This window comes from Ambystoma mexicanum, chromosome 2q, assembly GCF_040938575.1.
Source record: "Ambystoma mexicanum isolate Mex_15411 chromosome 2q, UKY_AmexF1_1, whole genome shotgun sequence".
Classification (NCBI taxonomy): domain Eukaryota; kingdom Metazoa; phylum Chordata; class Amphibia; order Caudata; family Ambystomatidae; genus Ambystoma; species Ambystoma mexicanum.
Window position 1 is genome coordinate 578156493 of NC_090924.1, and position 14953 is coordinate 578171445.

Here is a 14953-nt window from a genome sequence, read left to right on the forward strand (position 1 = left end):
GCACCATCCAAGAGATCACTTTCACCTTCCGTCTCAGTGTAATAATAGTGAGCTGAACTTTAAGGCGTACTTTTCCGTCGCTTCTAAAGTGTGTTGGAAGGTGTGGCTACTCCATGGTTTGAACGGATTGTTAACCATTCGCTGCACAGACAGATGTTGAGTGTTGAAATGGAAAATAGTTGACGCTAGATAAGGTTTTCTATGTTAATCAGAGTTATCAGCGCACAATATATTATATTTAGTTAGTATTGAGACTGATTTTCTTGTGCTAAGAATTTCTAAACACTTTTCTACAAGTGAACCAACATCTGTTCATCACCACCGCACCATGATGTAGACGCTTAAGTATTTGTACAGTCATTAATGTGATATACAGACCCTCTGCTCATCTATGACAACATATGTTATATTTCCGGATCTATTACTCAGACAATGCTAACCCACGTGTAAAGAAATACTGAGTGGTTCATTCTTGCTTTGATAAACCTGCCTTACTCTAGAGGGGCAAGTGCCAGGCTGATTCTACAAACGCAAAATCTGGTTCCCTTGCAAGGGGATGCTTAAATACCACTGTGCCTAGGGCACCGTAAATTCTTCAAATGGCATGGATGCTACTGTTGTGAGAGCCATGGCAGGGGCACAGCTCAACTGCTACACATTGGAACTGTCAGCCAACCAAATGAACAGCGGTCCTAATTATTCCCAAAATAAGAAGAAGCTACACTGTACAGTTCTGGAATTACTGTTCTGGCTTCTTTACCTCTTACTTCCCAGTATGGTACAATGGGCTAGTGGAGGCGGGTGTGTCCATGTTTCAGCATCTAACATGTACATGGTGCGGCTTGCAGCCCTGTTCTCAGTACTCTGTATTGATTTGTTAGCATGACTGTGGGCTGCTGAATCAAAGGGGCGTCTGGGGAGTCCCTGTGCCAATCCGTGTGTCTGGATTTTCAGCCAATGTAGCACAAGTTTCTATAAGTAACCGAGGCTTTAAGCCAGTCACTGTTACAGCTACACTTTTTCTGGCAATACTGCCCATTGCCTGTCACTGGAATCCCAGGCGATACAGCCATCTAGATGAGAATTTCACCATCCAACTCACCCTCAATCTTGGATTAGCCCTCCTGAGCTCAAGTAAGGAAACGTAAGGGCACTTTGTCTGCAGCAGGGCACTGCAATACAGCAATGGGTGTCTGGGATGTAACACAAGCGAAGTGACTTTAGAACCTGAAAATTAAATTCCTATCTCTTCTGGAATTTTCCTGGTAAGTGTTCTGGGAATTTTGGCACCTGCTGGGAGCCACAGTATAGCCAGCCCATTTTCTCCTTTGATGCAGGCATAGCTAATAGGTAGCAGCCAATAAGATGAGGCAAATACTGTTTATTTAGGTACAGAAAGCAACAATACCTAATATACAAGCCAGAGACCACCCATGGGGAAAGGACAAAGGGAATGTAATCATAACCAGCGTGACCCAAAATGCACTAAGCCTGGAAATTAGTCCATACCTTTTCCTTCTACCACCAGAGATCTAACACAGCTGAAGATAAATGACTTGTTTAATTAAGAAAGGAGGGCACATTAATAAACCAGTAGCGCACCCTCTAGCGAAACCCCAAACATTTCAGTCCCTCCAGCTTCTCAGAACCACATTCAAGCAGTGTTGGCAACGAGTAACAGGAGAACTAAATGAGAAAATGGTCGGAACAAGAGAACTTGTCTGGAAAAGGAGGACATGGAAGGAACATGTGTGAGCCTTTGTAGGAGATACACTATGCCCCCACAAGCATTATACATTTAAGCCCAACACAGAGTCTACAAAAGTTGGACACAAAAATACAATAATGTGTGTAGTGAGGGCATCAGAAGAGCATGTTGCCACAGTTCTGAGCATACATGGGCTAGGGCTAAGGCTAAAATAAGACACAAAGCATTCCAATTTAGCAAATTCAAACAGTGGTCCAACTATGAGATCTGACTTCATAAGTGATACAAAGTGAAGGCCTAGAACAAACCTCTTACATCATATCGCCCTCCAAAAAGAACTAGAAAAACCTCTTACATCGCATCACCCTCCAAGAAGGCTTAGACAAAACCTCTTACGCCATACCACCCTCCAAGAGAAAGGTTTTCTACTGAATAGTCCAGCATCCAGATGTCCTATCCAAGAGCCAATACTCGCTTTAGATAATGCTCCATCAAGAACTAATGCAGTTGAATTGGTTTAGTCCAGCCCAGCACTGACCAAGGGGTACTTTGTGATACAACTTCCTGTCATTTTCCCAGAGTCTGTGAATACTAATGGGCTATGTTTGGACGATATATAATCAACCTTTGATAATAAACACAAGCATAACCTATCTCGGTTTTGTTATGGAAGCAAGCCCGAATAGAGGAAACCTAGTGGCGAGGAATAGGGACAAGGCAATGCATTTTGCAGTGTAGATGAAGAGAATTCATAGGCAATAATGCCACCACCTGGTCCCAGTTTTGGATTTTTACAAATTAAGTAATACCAGCCTTGATTTATGGGGTAGAGGTTGCTGCCATAGGCCGAGGAATGGACTGGGAAATGGTGGAAGCTATTATTTGGCAAAAGCGTTAGGTCTACCAGATTGTCTGCCAATAGCTGTGCTGCGTTTAGAGTTAGGACTGTACTCATTGGTTTACACTGTGAATTGTAAAATGCTACATTTATACAGACCATTGTTAAACCCTATTTCTGGCTCATTGTATAATGATATGGGGGAGGCGGTGATAGTTACAAATTACCCTCTAAAATATTTTGGAACATCTTCTGATTTCATATTATATGAATGTGAATTGGAGGTCGATGAGTTGATCTCTAATCCATTATTGGTAAAGAAAAGATTAAGGGATTTGGATTGGAGGGTGACAATAAAAAGTTGAAATCTTATAAAGTATACCAAAGCCTTTCTCCTTTGGATAAACCTTTGGGGCATTTGCCATTGTACTTAAAGAAGTTCCAAAACGTGCTGTGGCGCAGTCAATTCCTTAGGTTTAGACTGAATCTTCTGCTGGCCAGGGAAATTCAAGAAATTAGAGTGAGTCGGCCTACGAGTAGTTATGGGATTCTAGGTCAGTGTTTGCTATGCAATGCCCCGAATACTATTCAGTGTAGACAACATATTTTAATTGAAATGTAGTACTCTGCAAGAATTAGACATTTTATTACTGAATAGATTTTTCCATAATGTAGATTTTTTAACATTAGTTAAATATGTTTTATAGGCTCACTCGTGGGGAAGAAACTCTTTTTACGACAATAAATCTACTTAATTCTGCAGGATTGATCAAAATAGCATGGTAATTCTAAACTGGTATATACTGATTCATTGTTATTTGCACAATAACTATTGATAGATGAGGAATTTGTATTCTTATGTAAGCAGTAGAATTGTGTATTAAGGATTTTAGTGGGTTTTTATATGTATGCATGCACATATCCATGTTTTATATTTATATGCTTGTGTTTTTTTCCTCTATTGATTAATGTATAGTGTGTGGTATTAATGAATTGGTGGATTTTGTGCAAGGTTCACCTGTATCAACCAGAACCACAATAAATATATACAAAATAAAAACATTGTAAACATGCAGGCAGAACATTGTCAGATTTCGAACTAGGACTTTATCAAACTAAAAAACCGACTTCAGCACTAGTTTCATTATTTGTGTGGATTGTGAAGGTTACTGGGGTCTATTTTCTCAAAAATCCGGATTGTTTAGATCCCAGCATAATAGAGCAAAGACAATTCTGACCTCTCCAATTCCCATTTAAGGACTTTTCAGAGAGTAGGTCAAACCTATATGAGGGAAAACCTTGTATGAGGCTAAATCCGATTGAGGTTCTGGCCGATCACCAACCTCAGCAAAGTCCAGGAATAGCCATGACAATAACCTTTTAAAAAACTCCAACAGGATATGGCGTTCAGTCAATAGTGGAGAACAAGCAACAAGGATATTTCTTGCAACAGGGGGTCCTGTGGCAGAAAACGCATATGCCACTTATTGCAAAAAGCACCTGTAATCCCTAATCCATGACAAAAGGAATTTGATTATGACTTATCTAGAAAAGCCAACCAGAGAGAGACACTACAAAATAAAATTCAGCCATCATCACAAAATAAAATGGGAACTGTGATTATGAAAACTGGAACTGTCTAAACATGTGAGGTTGCCATATTGTTGGCTGCAGTCAGAGCAATCTTCCACAATTTGTATGGTGCATTCAACTGTTTAAAAAGAAAGCCTCTTCTCTAAAGAAAATTGCAGAGTAAAATGTCTATAAGATCTCATGCTGTCCAAGATGGGGATACAGAATTAGTTTGCCAGTAGAAGCCTAGATGTTATGCTTGGTTATAACCGATTTTGCAAAAGGTCGGTTGTATTATTGTTTTACACACTTAGTTTTGTTTTACTTAATCTTGCGCTTACCCAAAAGTGTTTAATTTATGGCCTAAATATCTCCCACATTTAGTGTGGTAATTTTCCGCTCGCCAACACCAATTTAATTATTGGTAGGTAATTTGGTAAGGTTTGATAGCGAAATGTGTTTAATAAAAACTTCCCAACATCCTTTATATCCAAAATCGAATTTCTTTTCCACTCTCAGACTATCAGACTCCATCCATTACAGGTAGCAGATCTTCCATTAACTAGACCCAACAACCTAACATATACTCCTAGAGGTCCTCAGTAGAGGATCCAACACTAGTGATGATCTCGATGCACAGTAACACCCACCTATTGCATGCAATTCTGAATGCCAAAACAGGAGACCATCGAAGCCCTGGACCTCCCATGTGAGATTTAACTGCTATACAAAAAGCCCATAACAGCATACCACAATGGCAAGATAGGTAGTCTTCATGGTCGATGGAAGTTTTGAAAATAAAAACATAACATAGTGATGTAAAGATTTTCTCAATGGGCCACAAGTGATATTTCTCTGGTGATGTTGTACTAGATCTGACTAGCCTAGTGTATTTTTGGCTTTCATCAGTGAGATGGAGCTGTGCCTCTCTAAACACAGTGAGCAAGGGGTCCACATCTGTATTACCCTTAATAATTTTGGATTAAACCCCAAGAGGATGCCCAACAAGCCCGAAACACATGCCTGGGGTTACCTACAACCATTCAGGTGGTTGTAGACTCTCCTGAGTGGCAACCATCCCTTCAAAGAGATTATTTCGCCTGTTCATTCTCAGTCGAGAGTACATTTTTATCATTTAGAAATTGTATTGGTATAACAGATGCATAGCATAATTAAGATGTAAATAACAAGTCAGAATAATATTCAGAGTCTTAACACTCTATACAAGGGGGAAGAAGAAAAAAAAAGAATTTCAGAAAAGTATGCATTGATCTACCTTGTCAGATAACGCATAAGAAGTTAGCATGCAATAATGACTATTAATGTAATAATAACTTCGGTGTTACGCATAGAGGGTCCAAGATGAGAGGGTGATATTCGGGCGATACAGTTTTTATCAGCTGGATATAAATAGGTTAGCCACATGTCTCCAGGAAGGGACTCCAGATTGCCTCGAACGTATTAAGGTCTTCCTTGCATTTGTAAATGATACGTTCAAGATCAGAGAAGGTCAGTAGGTCTTGAGGGGCTTAATTCACTTAATAATAACTGCTTGCAACTGTGCCTATTGTAAACGTTTACAATGACAGGCAGTGCTTAATTGTAATTGTAAACACTATGGGAGCATGTCAGGCAGCATTTACAATGGATCCCTATGGGGTCTGCCTGCTTTATGCTGGCGTATAAAGCAGGCAGACCCCCTAGGGATCGCCAGCATTTGTGCGGGCACAAAAAAGCATGCCGGTGCAAATTCTGCAGAATTTGTATGGTGGAGAGGAAGCAAGGTGGCGGAAACGCAAGTAGCATTCCGCCCCCCCAGACCCCATCTCCACCATACAAATGGTATTGTATTGTATTTGGTATTTATATAGCTCTCTTTCCCCATTTGTATGGCCTCAATGCGCTTTGTGAGTGGAACGCCCTCGGTGACCGCAGTCAATGTGTAGGAGGTTCTAAGAGTTTATATTAAGAGATGCTTGTGTGCATTTCCACCAGTTTAGGACTTAGGTGGCTGGCTAGGCTCCGGTAAGCAAATTATTGAAAATGGGGCGTACCATAAGCAAAATGTGTCCCATTGAGATTAGAACTACTATATAGGACAACTACGACCAAACGCTGCAATTATACATACAACCAACAGATGTACTCCTCCCTTGCGCTGTCGCTCCTTCCTCACTTGCACTATGGCTCCTTCCCCTTGTGCTGTCGATCCATCCCTCTTGTGCTGTCGCTGCTCCCCCTTTGTGCTGTTGCCCCTTCCCCGCTACGCTGTTGCTCTGCCGCTCATTAGCCCCATCACTCTTCCCCCCATTTGAGCTGTCACTCTTCCCCCTCCCCCAATTTGCAGTGTCACTCATTCCTTCACATGTTGTACAATGCACCTGTGTACTCGTTGCTGGCCTAGCTTTCATCGATAGGATTTGTTTATTCTCCCTCATGTTGCCGTTTATTTCTTATTCCTCTCCCCACAGTGCTTCCCTCACCCCCCAGTACTGCCCTTCCTTCCCTCCCATGCTGTAATTTCTTCCACCTTGTACTGGCATTTCTTCCCTCCCTGCTAAATGTATAATGCAATAAACAACAACACACTCCAAATCTATTTGCATTGGCAATGCTTGTTTGAACTGGGGCCGTTATCTATGGGGCCCCACACAAATTAATAGCTATAAATGTAAAATGTACTAACACCTGCAAACACCAAAACAATTACTTGTTTCAAGCTTTGCCTAAACATTGTCTTTGGATTGCAATTATTTGAGTGAACAGGAACTTTGCAAACGCTAGTAACCTGGGCTGAGGCCCAGTGACCCGTTGCTCTTTGCTTCATAGCATTTCATTCCTGTCTCAGTGACAGAGCATTGGGTTACAGGCAGGCACCGCCCGTTTCCTGCTTGAGGATGACATGTTGAAAGATGGTCATGTCACGACTCATAGATCTTGCAGCTTGGTTCAATCATCCACATAGACCCACTGTTTTTCAACCACCTATGGCGGCTGCGGGCTTGGTCTGAGGCCCTATTAATTCACAGGAGCGGTTTATAATGGCAAACCCCCATTAGAAAACACTCTGTGAATAAGGATCCGCGTCTGTTTAGTGAGGCCTGGCGAGTGAAATATTAGCACATAGTAGATAGAGCCAAAGCGCAGAGTGCATTACTCATTGACAGGGATCGCCATTGTCCACGTTGCCCAGGAGCAACCATGGTTTATACAAACATGCATATTAACGGTACAAGCCCGTACCCTGCCACAGATGCAGACAGACCCTTCAATGTCAGGAAGGAGTATCGCTCTTCTGCAAAATACATGCAAAGCCGTGTCTGTCCCCAATAACCGATCTGGCAATTTTTCCAGAAACACTCTTTATGGCAATTTCCAACATGCCCAGCTGCAGTGGCACGCGTAGCCAAAGCTGCTGTCACTTTCCTCCCTCACTGTGCATGATTCGCCAGGAAAGTGCGCTCATGTCTGTGAGCCCTTTCACACTTTGGCTTCCTGCTGGGAGTGATGTACTGCGTGATTGGAGTGATTCCCACAAGCACTGCTTTCACATTGGTCCCAATGCCTGATTTTTACTGCCCTCATGCAAGGTTTCCCGACGAGTACAAACTGTTTCCATCTGTAGTGAACAGTAAAAAAAAAAAAAAACTAGGATGGGGGATGCAAGCAACAGGCTCACCAGAATTCACAGATCAACCACATTCTCGGCTGCACAGCTCCTTTCCACCTCAAAGTGATTCCACAATGTTCTCTGTCATAATCGAGTGAAGGAGTGTGCATACGATGAGCCTTAAGGCTCCTTCAAGTACAGCATGCTGCAAAGCCAAAGAGTGGTTGGTTCAAACAGTGGCATCAAGCAGAAGAGTACTACAGGGACCGTGCTAGGGTTCTGGGGATTAAGATGACCATGAGAGGGCATTCTTCATCCAAATGCCAAAGGATACTTTATTCCATAGTGTGAGATAGCATTTTAAGAAGGAGGGGTAGGTGTGTAAGATAAGAGGTACTCAGAGGGGCACTTGCTGAAGTTCAAGAGATGCCTCTAGGACCCCTCCATGGTTTACCTACCTGCGGGATCTCAATAGGATCGCTGCAGTAGGTCAGTAGGATCCCTGAAGGAGCCCCAATCTGTCCGGACAGAACCTCAGTGGAGTCTCTGAAGGAGCTCAGTAGGGTACCTGGAAGTTCTCCTTTCCTCCCTGCAGGATGCTTACAGAAGCACAGTGCCATCAATGCAAGAACCTGCAGATTCTCAATGTAGATTTTACAGATCATTGCAGTCACTGCAGGAGCCCCGTAGAGTTTATTTTAATGTTCAGTCTGTTGCCTAAAGGGCCTTTGTTGGGTCACAAAGGTGTTCAATCAGTGCTTGTAGCACCCAAGTACAATCTCCATCACCCCTTTCCTGGGCAAACTCTTGGAAAAGCTGGCCATCTCCCAGCTTACTCTCCACACTGAATCTGTTGGTTGTCTCCATTACCGTCAGTCTGGCTTCAGAGCTGCCAGAGGCACAGAAACTGCTCTCCTAAACACCTGTGAAGATCTGCTCTCTAACCTTGATTCCAGCATTCCTTCTGTCCTCATCCTCCTTGGTCATTTCTCTGCTTTCGACACGGTCAACCACACCATCCTGATCGATCAATGCTGTGAGAACCTAGGCATCACAGATCAGGACCTGGAGTGGCTGACCTCCTTCCTCTGGACCGCCCCTCCCAGGTCCAACTAGGTCCCTTTCTCTCTGCCACCTCTCTACCTGTGGCGTTCCTTGCAGCTCTATCCTCTCACCCTGGTTTTTCAACCTCTAATTGGCCCCTTTGGCCCACCTGATCTCTAACTTCTCCTCTAACTTTCAGTGTTATGAAGATGACACTCAGCTTTCCTTCAGGTTTCCCCAAGCCTCCTCGGCTCTCTCGCGCATTCCTGACTGTCTATCCGCGATTTAAGATTGGTGCGCCTCCAATGATCTCTGCCTTAATGCCAGTAAAACAGAGATCCCTCTCATTGAGACCCCTGCCCCTGCTTTCTATATCTCACTCTATCCGCCTGCCTTGGGCCCTCTTCCTTCGCCTTCCTGCAGGGCAAAAAACCTTGGTGTCATCTTCAACGTCACTCTCTCTTTCTCTCCTCACATCTCGGATGTCGCCAAGAAGTCCCACTACCAGCTGCACCTCCTCAAAGGGACTCTTCCCTTTCTCACTTTCCCCCAGAAGCCCACTGTCTCCAGAGGGTTTATAATGATGGCATTAAATGACAAAGCATCGAATGCCAAAGCATCTAAGACAAAGTAACGAAAAAAAAGCATTGAATGTATTTTTTCTTTTTTTTATAGAGGGTTATGGGGGGTCCCCCAAACCCTGTTTTTTTTACCCCTTAAAACCCATTAAAATTAAAATTAAACCTTTACCTTTGAAAAAAATGCATTAGATGCTTTTTTTTCCGATGCATTTTTCGATGCTTTTGTCATTCAATGCTTTGTATTCGAGACATTGACTGGATACCTCTCCAGAGCCCTGATTCTCTCTAGGCTGGACTACTGCAACAGCCTCATTCTCAATCTGCCTTCCTCTACTCTCCGCCCTCTGCAACTAATCCAGAACATGACTCCAAGACTTATCCTTCGCCTCAAGCCCAGGGACCGTATATCTCCAGCCCTGAAATCTCTCCACTGGCTCCTGGTGGCTGCAAGGATCAATTTCAAGACCCTTTGCATTGTCCGCAAGGCTTTCTGGGGCCGGGGGCTGCACTACATATAAATGCTCTCTTCCAAAATACCTTCCTTCTCGAGCCCTTCGCTCAGCTACGTCCAACTCACTAAGGGCTAGACACTTCTTCAGGCAGAGAGTGGGGGTAGATCTCTCTCCTCTGCAGGTGCCTCCCTCTGGAGTGGGCTTACTGCCCCTCTCAAACTTGAGCTGTACCACCTGACGTTCCGGAAGCAGCTCAAAACGTTCCTCTTGTCCTCTGCTATCTCTCTCTCCCCGGCGGACCTACCTGAACTACCAGTCTGCTGTACCGACTGGTTGCTTGTCTACCCTCAGGGTCTCACTGGATACCAATCTCTTTCTTGATCAGTCACCCATGGACTGCCTCCAGGCCTACCACGCAATGAGGGGCTGTAATTGTAGTCCTACAGTCCCTTGTTCTCCTTGCACTACCCAGAGCTGCGCTGCCCTGGCTGGACTTACTCAGAGCATTGCTGCTCTGTTTTCCCCTCTCCCTTGCACTCCCCTCGTCCCCTTGCACTTCTCGTTCTCGCACTTGCACGATCTGAATGACACAAGGCCTGGTAAGATCGTTTGTCTTGTCTTCCCTCTGTCTTCCTTCCCTTGTCTTGTCACACATAGAAACACTTGTTTCATATCATAATAGCTTCAGGGCTTCGGTGTGGTCATGGTAAGACTTTCATGCGGTGCATGCAGGAACAAGGTTTGGTAGATGCAGGGGCTCATTGCATTCTTGTTGTTATTGTGGGCTGATGATGCTTCCTGTGACCTCCTATGTTAAATGTACCCATTCTTCCTCTTTTCCTCGGTCGCCCACCCTCCCCCACCACCACCACCTCTGTGCTCTTGGTGCTCTGAAGCAGAATGTTTCTGACATTGAAAATAAATGTTCCTATGGGAGCTAAGGGACAGGAGCTAAGCGGCGTGCCACTAGGCGCTCACTGAATTGATAAGGGATGAATAAAACCAACTGAGCTGCATCTGCACTGGATGCATTCATGAGAGTATTTCCATTCCATTCTACAATCAAACGTGCTGAAAGTGCTGGTTGATCACTGCGGGCGGGGGAGGGGAGGGCGTGTTTTCATCACATTGCTCTGGGTTCTATAGCATTGGCCCTGAATTACCATATAGGAGTGTACTGCCTGTATTTATTCATTTGAATATCCTCCATTTGATATGGATTAACATGGGCCATATTGTCAAGCAGTGGCCTGTGCTCTGTTCTTTATACACTCACCGTATATTAGTAGAGGTCGATAAACCGAGTACCATTGCCTTGGGTAAAATTACACTTACTACACAGCTAAGAAGTAGGAGGGATCTGGCATGAATTGCTATTTAAATACATGTCCATATTTAATTATCTGGACAGGAGATTGCATATGCTTCCTTAAACATATTTATTTGAACAGTCAAGTAATCTATGTACTGTACAGCTACGCTACTGCCAGATTGTGTATAGTATTTCTGAATCTGTGCCTGCTCTGTGAATTATAGTTATGCTTGGCCAGATATGTATTATTTAATAATACGCAGTATATCTCTTGTCTCGTGAACCCTGCAGCAATGGAAAAGCCAAAAGCACAGTGTAGATGATATATTGCCAGACTACATTTCACAATATTAAAGATCTTTTCAAACTATGCAGTATATGGATGTTCTTTCCCAGATATGCATGATGAAAGATAGGCAGCAGCAGCAGCAGCAGCAAAGGGCGCAGTATATCTGTTCATCGATAGCAAAAGCTGTGACTGAGCGTGCTCATAAAACGGAAGGTAACACAAGCATCTTCTCTGCTAAATTGGCTGTTCATAAAAGTCTATTCTTTTTACACAGAAGAAACCTTTCAGGGCACATCTTTGCTGTCCAATGTTGGGATAAGCAGCCTTCTTTCATTTCGAAACCATCACTAGCAACAATTGTGGTTTGTCCACCGTTCTTCTAATCTCCAAATAGACTACAACCATGCTTTTTACAGTTTTAATTTCTGTTGGCACTGTAAATACTGTAATAGCGTGATTATCCGGCACAAATGGCTTTTCAATTTGAGCCAGCTAACAAAGCAAAAAGGACAGTTATACGTGCTTCCTGGTCTTTTTGCCCTGTTATCCAGCTCCTAAAAGTAGTTATCTGGTACTTTTTAAAATCAGAACCGTTAGTGGTACCAGCAGTGGAAGTGCCAGGTCATAGAGAATTATTCTGGTTCACATGGTGCTGGTTAACAAATCTCTTACTGTGACCGTGTTTCTCATTCCAAGCGAAGGAACATGAAGAATTTTCTCAAAAAGTGTGACGACCATGGGTACTTATTTATCATTCAAATTATGATTCACAAATCTGGTAGATAGGTGACTCAGTTATCTAAAAAAATGCAGGGGAGTCTACATTAGGCACATACATGTTAGTTACATCAGTTCTCAGTTCTGAAAAGTTTGCAAGATGAGGATAACTTGGTTCCAATTTGGGGATGGTGGCAGGAATTTAAAAGTGTCATGGGTTCCTAACTTCGCTAAGCCTGGTTGATCGTCATGCTTGGTCTTCAGATCCCACAGTTGGGAACTTCCACTGCTTGTGCTGTATGCCCTGGCAGAAATCTTAGGGAACGCTGAGATACATTTCAGCTTACATCAAATTAAGCTTCCTCTCACGCGGTGACGCAGACTATCATTTCATGGGCAGGAGTGTGCCATACTCCAAAAGTTTCTTACACCTTTCAGAATGTCTATCCAAATACCTTACTCTGCCTCAATAGCATTCAAAGGACAACAGATGAACCTCTCAACATCATGAACTGTGAAACCATGGTCATACACCTATCAGCGAACCCAAAAACCAACATCACATCCATCCTGGTGTACAGGTGCAACCTTCGTCGATAACTTCATAGAAGCCATCACCAACATAGCCATCAAGCACGAACATCTAATTATCCTGGGGGACTTCAACATCTGGTTTGAAGCAAGTCACGCCAACTCCCAAAACTCACTGATTGAACAACTTACAACCATGAAACTATGACAGCTGGTCAAAGGGGCAACACACTCGGCAGGACACACCCTCGACTCAATTTTCGCCAAGGAAAAACTTATCACCACGGCACCACCGATAGAAATACTGTGGAGCGACCATCTCATCATTCCATTTGTGATCAAACTACCAACTCAAGTCTGCATCCAGCCCCCCAAACTCACAACCACCACAAAAAGAAACTGGAAAACCGTCAAAGCAAGCAACCTATTCGAACAACAGGAGATGACCAAACCCTCAATTACTGAACCAGAGCTGGCTGACCGAGGCGGGAAAGTGGAGCGACTTCACAAATGGATCGCTGACACAATTGAAAAGATCGCCCCAGAAAAACCATTCACCCCATCAAAAAAAGGGCAATGGCAAAATGGTTCACCCCACTACTAAGCATCATGAAAAAGGACAACAAGAAGATGGGGTTGGAATGGAGGAAAGAATACAGCCCAGACAAAAAATACTGTTCCAGAAACAAATCCACGCATATAGGGAGGAAATACAAAAGGTGAAGAGAAAGCATTATGAAGATATAATCACCAATGCCACCAACACACAAAAAGAAATGTTCAACTTCATTAAAGAAATGAGAAACCCACCAGGCTGCGACAACATCCCAACACCCTCAGAGAAACTTTGCAATGACCTGGCAGACCACGTCAAGAACAAAATCAACGACATCCGACAAATAATACAAAACAGACCAATCATAACATTCAACCAACCAGACCTAACACAGAGCCACATCACTAACTCAAACGTTCCTCAAATATCAGCAGAGGCATTTGTCTTGCTGGTAAAACACAACAAGAAAGCAGGATCACCCATGGATCCCTGCCCCCCCTGACATCTACAAATCAATCCTCGCACATGGAACGCCATCAGAAAATTACAGAAACCTCCTAAATCTCTCACTAGCAACAGGAACTATACCAAGAACCTTCAAATCAGCATGTATCAAACCGCTTTTAAAAAACACAAGTGGCGATGTAGAAGACATCTCCAACTACCGGCCGATTTCAAACATTCCCTACCCAGCAAAACTCCTTGAAACCTACGTATACAAATTAACCCAAGAACACATAGAAAAACACCACCTGCTAGACCAAGCACATGTCAGTTTCAGACCTGGAATAAGAACAGAAACAGCACTACTATCCATCGGGCACGACCTAAAAACAAATGCAGACTCCAACTCAACCTCAGCCCTGATTCTGCTCGACCTCTCCACAGGCTTCGACACAGTTAGCCATGACACCCTAACCAAAAGACTAGAAGACATAAACAGATCGAACGGATCAAACAGATGAGTAGATGGAGTGGTTGGAATGGATGGAGTAGATAGAACTGACGGAACGGATCAAGTGGACGAAACGGATGAAGTGGATGGAACGGATGAAGTGGATGGAACGGATGAAGCGGATGGAAGGGATGAAGCGGATAGAACGAATGAAGTGAATAGAACGGATGAAGTGGATGAAACGGATTAAATGGATCGAACGGACGAAGTGGATGGACCACACGAAGTGGATGGACCGGACAAAGTGGATGGACCGGATGAAATGTTCGAACGAATGGAGCGGGTGGATCGGATGAAGCAGATAGAAAGGATGAAGCAGATGGAACAGATGAAGCAGATGGAACGGAAGAAACAGATGCAACGGATGAAACAGATGAAGCGGATGAAACAGATGAAGCAGATGGAACAGATGAATTGGATGGAACGGATGAATTGGATGGAACGGATGAATTGGATGGAACGGATGAATTGGATGGAACGGATGAAGTGGATGGAACGGATGAAGTGGATGGAACGGATGAAATGGATGGAACAGATGAAATGGATGGAACGGATGAGAAGTATGGAATGGGTGGATGGAATGGATGAGTGGATCATGTGGATGGAGTCGATGGTAGAGACTAGTGGATAGAATAGATGTAACGGATGAAATGGATGAATGGATGAAGTGGATGGAACAGACGAAGCGGCTGGAACAAATAGATTGGATGGAAAGGATAAAGTAAATAAAATGGATAGAATAGGTGATAAGCATGGAGTGCTCGGTCCGGTCTTTACTGATAACCACC

General features: G+C 43.6%; 1 protein-coding gene across 1 annotated transcript in view; it reads left to right on the forward strand.

Annotated features, from left to right (window-relative positions):
- WDR86 (WD repeat domain 86) overlaps positions 1-14953 on the forward strand; it is a 552090-nt gene that overhangs the window by 372702 nt on the left and 164435 nt on the right. The gene's annotated exons all lie outside the window — the stretch shown is intronic.